This window comes from Orycteropus afer, unplaced genomic scaffold (assembly GCF_000298275.1).
Source record: "Orycteropus afer afer isolate SDZICR_OR568_19922 unplaced genomic scaffold, OryAfe1.0 scaffold00022, whole genome shotgun sequence".
Lineage (NCBI taxonomy): Eukaryota > Metazoa > Chordata > Mammalia > Tubulidentata > Orycteropodidae > Orycteropus > Orycteropus afer.
The window spans coordinates 20,780,147-20,786,472 of record NW_006921609.1 but is presented as its reverse complement, the minus strand read 5'-3'; positions in this window follow the sequence as shown (position 1 = coordinate 20,786,472).

Genomic DNA, 6,326 nt, shown 5'->3' with positions numbered 1-6,326 from the left:
TATTTACCATTGTACTGGAAGTCCTAGCCAGGTCAATAAGGCAAGAAAGAGAAATAAAAGACATCCAAATTGGCAAAGAGGAAGTAAAACTATCTGTGTTTGCAGATGATGTGATCCTATGCATAGAAAACCCAAGAGATTCAGAAAAAAAAACTACTGGAACTCAAATAGAGGTTCAGCAAAGTGGCAGGCTACAAGGTCAACATACAAAAATCATTTGGATTCCTCTATACAAAAAAGAGACCTCTGGAAAATAAATCAAGGAAACAATAGCATATACAATAGCTACCAAAAAGATAAAACATCTAGGAGTGAATCTTACTAGAGACACAAAAAAACTTATACAAAGAAAACTATAAAACGCTACTACAGGAGACAAGGATTCTAAATAAATGGAAGAACTTGTCTTGTTCATGAATAAGTAAATTGAATATTGTGAAAATGCCTATACTACCTAAAACAATCTACACAATTCCAATCCAGATACCAATATTTTTTTTTTTAAGGACACAAAAAAACAATTACTAATTTCATAAGAAAAGGAAAAAGATCTCAGATAAGCAAAGCACTGCTGAAGAAGAAGAGCAAAGTTGAAGATCTCACACTCCAATATTCCAAAATCTACTGTACAGCAACAGTAGTCAAAAGAGTGTGGTATTGGTACAATGATAGACAGATAGAGCAATGGAATAGAATCAAGAGTCCAGAAATAGACCCATCCATCTAAGGAGCTCTGGTAGCATAGTGCCTAAGGCACTTGACTGCTAACCAGAAGCGTGGCGGTTTGAACCCACCAGCCACTCCTCAGAAGGAAGATGGGGCAATCTACATCCATACTGATACTGCCTCAGACACCCAAGGAGGGGTCACTATGAGCCGGGTCCTACTCAACAGCACATAACAACAACAACAACAATCTATGGACAGCTGATCTTTGACAAAGGTCAATAACCCATTAAAAAGGGAAAAGATAGCCTCTTTAACAAATGGTGTTGGCAAAATTGTATATCCTCTTACAGAAAATGAAACAAGACCCATACCTCACCCCATACACAAAAACAAACTCAAGTTGGATCAAAGGCTTAAATATAAAACTCAAAACTATAAAATTCAAAAAAGATAAAATAGGGGCAAATCTAAGTGCTCTAATTTACAGCATAAATAGACTTTCAAACATAACCCAGAATGCACAGGAGGTAGAAAAGAATCTAGATGACTGAGACCTTTTAAAAATTAAAGTCTAATGAACATAGAAAGACTTTGTCAAAAGGATAAAAAGAGAACCTACAGATTGGGAGAAAATATTTGCCTATGACAAATCTGACAACGGACTTATCTCCAAACTCTGTAGAATACTTCGACACCTCAACATCAAAAAAGACAAACAATCCAATTCAAAAATGGGAAAGAGACATGAACAAACATTTCACTAAAGATGATATGCTGGCAGCCAACAAACACATGAGCAATTGCTCATGATCTTTAGTCATTAGAGAGATGCAAATCAAAACAACAACAAGATATCATCTCACCCCAGCAATAATAGCAAAGTTCAACAGGACAGACAATAAGAAATGCTGGCAAGGTTGCAGGTAGATTGGAACTCTCATATACTGCTGGTGGGACTGTAAAATGGTACAACCATTGTGGCAAACAGTATGGTGTTTCCTTAAAAAACTGAAAATAGAAATATCATTTGACCCCAAAATTCCATTACTAGGCATATATCCTAAAGAGACGAGAAGTAGGGCATGGACAGACATATGCACACCTATGTTCATCACAGCACAATTCACTATAGCAAAGACATGGAAACAACCCAAATGCTCTTCAACAGATGAATGGATAACCAAATAATGGTACATTCACACAATGGAATACTATGCTACATTAAAGACCAATGAAGGATATGTGAATCATCTCACAACGTGGATGAGCCTGGAGGACATCATGCTGAGTGAAATAAGTTAATCACAGAAGGACAAATATTGTATGAGCCCACTACTGTAAAAAGACAATGAAGGGTTTGTTTAAGGAAGGGAATTCATGTTGTAGGTTACTGGGGTGAGGAGAGAAGGGGAGGGAATAATTTTGAGTAGTTGGGAGCCACACACTGAGGTGGGTAAAGGGAGGGATGGTATGGAAAGAGTCTGTGACCAGCATGATAACCTTGGGGAAAGGGAGGACAACGAATTGTACACATAAGATATAGATGAAAAAGGCTAATACCAATAATCGACAATAGTGAATTGCTATTAACACCAAACACCAGGCTACAGATAAATACATAAACATCTGAGAAGATCAGATGGGGGTCGTTGAACAGGGTTATACTCTAGACTAAGGATAGATTCAGCTGAGGCTAATCTTGCACAGATACCAGTGATATAAAATACCTGCAACCCTTACAGAAACAACAGAAGACAGACATAGAGAAATCCTTCAAAGACAACCAGACACTGTGCGAGAGACATCCAATGGATCTACTGACTCAGAACCATAGTATTGAGGGACACCAGACTCAATTGGCACAACAAAATACATAAAAATCTTGTTACACAGCCTACGTTGGTGAGTAGTGACTGGGGTCTTAAAAGCTTTCAAGTGGACATCTAAAATGCAGGTAATGGTTTCATATCATCAGAAGAGGAGGAGTTCAAAAAAACAAGGGCATTGGAAGGCAATTGGCCCTAGGACATGATGGACCTCAAGACCAGAAGAACTAGATGGTGCCCAGCTACCAATGCCAATCACTCAGGAAGGGATCAAAACTGGAGATCCTGGATGGAGTGGGAGGAAAAATGTGGGACAAAATCCAAAAGCACAATAATGACCAGAATAACTGGTTGGATAGGGTCTGGTGGGAGCCTCCAGTACTATGGCCCTGGGATATACTTCAGGCCTGAAATAAAACTCACTTCCAGGGGCTGGCTCTCAGTCCAATAGAAAAATAAGATGTACACACATACTACTCAACCCAGGATGATGCACCCACATACTCTGTGGAGATGTATCCCCTGAAACAGTCAACCATGGGGCACCAGAGGGTAACATTTGCATGGAGGAAATGCAGGACACACAGGAGTGCATAACTATGAGGGCCATGGGGGCAGGGAGAGATTACTGAGAAGGGAGGGCAGGAGAGTGGGTCAGGGTTGGGGCTGGTAATTGGGTAGTGAAACCAAATGTACATGAAATGTTGAATCTAAAACAAACTCTGCTCTGTAAATTTGCACCTAAAGCACACACACACACACACACATGCATCTATTCTTTAAATAGTCTCTAAATTCAGGAGTGATACTTTAAAGGTCATATTTCGGCTCTCCTGGACTTGTTTTAATTGTCTTCAACTTCAACTTGTGCATGATGTATGAGCAGTTGATAGTCTGTTCCACAATCGGCTCCTAGCCTTGTTTTGGCTGAAGATACTGAACTTCTCCATCGCCTCTTGCCACAGATGTAGTCAGTCGGATTCTTATGTATTCCATCTGATGAAGTCCACATGTATAATTGTTGCTTATGTTGTTGAAAACATGTTGAATAAGTCGTTGGTCTTGCAAAATTCTATCATGTGATCTCCAGTGTTGTTTCTCTCACCAAGGCCATACTTTCCAGATATCAGTAACACTTCTTTGTTTCCAACTTTTTCATTCCAGTCACCAGTGATAATCAACACATCCTGATTACATGTTCAGTCAGTTATAGGCTACAGAACTTGGTAGAAATCTTAAATTTGCTCATCTTTGGTTTTGGTGTTTGGTGGATAGATTTGAATACTAGTAGTATTAACTGAACTTCCTTGTAAACATATAGATACTATCTTATCACTGACAGTGTTGTACTTCAGGACAGATCTTGCAGCATCCTTTGTGATGATGAATGTAACACCATTCTTCAATTTGTCATTCCTAGCATAGTAGATTATATGGTTGTCTAATTCAAAATGGCCAAAACCAGTCCATTTCAGCTCACTAATGCCTAGGATATCAATCTGTATGTGTTCCATTTCATTTTTGACAACTTCCAATTTTTCTATATTCATACTTCATACATTCCATTTTCCAATTATTAATGGATGTTTGCATCTGTTTCTACTCATTTGGAGTGATGCCTCATCAGCCAATGGAGGTCCTGAAAGCTTAACTCTGTCAGTATTGTTAAGGTCATCTGTGCTCTGAGGAGTCAGCTCTTCCCTACTCAAATTTTGAGTGCCTCCCGACCTGATGAGCTCATCTTCTGACTCTGTATAGGACAATGTGTTTCAGGGCTATTCATAAATTTTTCTGGCCATATACCAGACAATATTTCACTGCTATTCGTAACGTTTTCACTGACCAACTCTTTGAGAAGTGGATGGTCTCTTCCTTCTTCTGAGTTTGTCTTAGCCCAGAAGCTCTGCTGAAACTTTTCCACCATGAGTAACCCTGCTTGCATTTTGCAACACTGGTGCCATAGACTCCAGCCTCACAGCAACATGTAAGCCACCATAGGATGACAAACTGACAGACAAGTTTGTCTCCCATAGTTGTTCCTAACTTCTCAGGCCCCGGCCTTAAAATAGAGCTGTCCCCACGTGAAAAGCATTATCCTTGTGAAAATTCTGTCCTCTTGATCTCTTTGAATAATATGCTTGTTCAGTATGCTTCATTGTACTAGTGGCTCCTTACCCTCTTGATATTACTGTTCAGATTATATTAATACAAATATGTATCATGTCTGTTTGGTTGCCAGTAGGGTCATAGGGGTGAAGTATAGTTCCTACCTTGAATGTATCTAAAGGCCATAATCTCAGGGGTCCAGCAGCCCTCATCAGATCAGTAAACATGTTTTTTATCATGATTTTGAGTTTTGTTCCAAATTCCCCCACACTCTATCCATGACCTTTTACTGTTATCCCTTTCAGAGTGGTCAGCAGTGATAGTTAAAATCATCTAGTTCTTCAGGGCCATAGAGGCTGGATTTCATGTGCTCCATTAGTTATTTCAACTAATTGTCTCCTACTTCTTTGAGTTTCTTCACTCTACTTTGTTCTGGACAGGGAGAGACCAGTAACTGCACCTTAGTGGCCCTTCAGAAGGTTTTAAGACCCTAGTCACTGCTCCAAAAGTGGGATATAGAACATTGTCCTTGTGGATTATATTATGTCAATTACCTTCGGGTACTCAGAGATAGTGTTCCTAAGCCTGCATCCCAAAGATTCATTTCCTCAAGATGTTTGGTATGACTAAGACATTTTCCCAACTTTGTCCTCTTTGTGCTCTACTACTCACCATTCATCATGCAGTGTTATACTGTGGTGGCTTCCATGTCCCTGTGAGGCTGGAGGCTATGCCATGAGTATTTCAAATGCCTTTAGGGTCACCCATGGTGGACAGGTTTCAGCAGACATTCTAGACTAAGACAGAGAGGGAAGAAGGAAGAGGCCATGCACTTCTCAAAGAATTGGCTAGTGAAAAACTTATGAGTAGGAGTGAAACACTGTCTGATATATTACTTGAAAATGTTATGAATTGTCCTGAAACATTGTTGGATATAGTGCTGGAAGATGAGTGCCTCAGGTTGGACAGCACTGAAAATATCACTGGGGAAGAGCTGCTACCTCAAAGTAAAGTCAATCTTAATGCTGTGGGTGGAAAAAAGCTTTAGGAACCTTCATTTGCTGATGGGGCGAGAAACAAAATGAGAAGAAACAGCTGCAACCACACATTAGTAATCAGAACATGGAATATATGAAGTATGAATCTAGGAATACTAGAAGTTGTCGAAAATGAGATGGAATGCCTGAAGACTGATATCCTAGATTAGTGAGCTGAAATGGACTGCTTTTGGTCATTTTGATTCAGACAGTTATATGATCTACTATGTCGAGTATGATAAATTGAAGAGGAATGTAGAGACATTAGTCATAAAAAAGAACATTTCAAGATCTATGTTGCAGTACAATGCTTTAACCATAGGATAATATCCATACACCTACAAGGAAGACCAAATTAAAACTACTATTATTCAAATTTATGCACTAACTACTAAAGGCAAAGACAAAAAACTTGAAATTTTTTAGCAACCTCTGTTGTTGTTGTTGTTGCTAAGTGCCGTTGAGTCGTTTCCAACTCATAGTGACCTCATGCACAGTGGAACGAAACACTACCCGATTCTGCACCAGCCCCACAATCCCTGCTATACTTGAGCCCATTATCGCAGCCACCATGTCAATCCATCTCATTGAAGGCCTCCCCCTCTTTCATTGACTCTCCACCCTACCAAGCATGACATCCTTCTCCAGGGAATAGTCCCTCCTGACAACATGACCAAAATAGGTGATA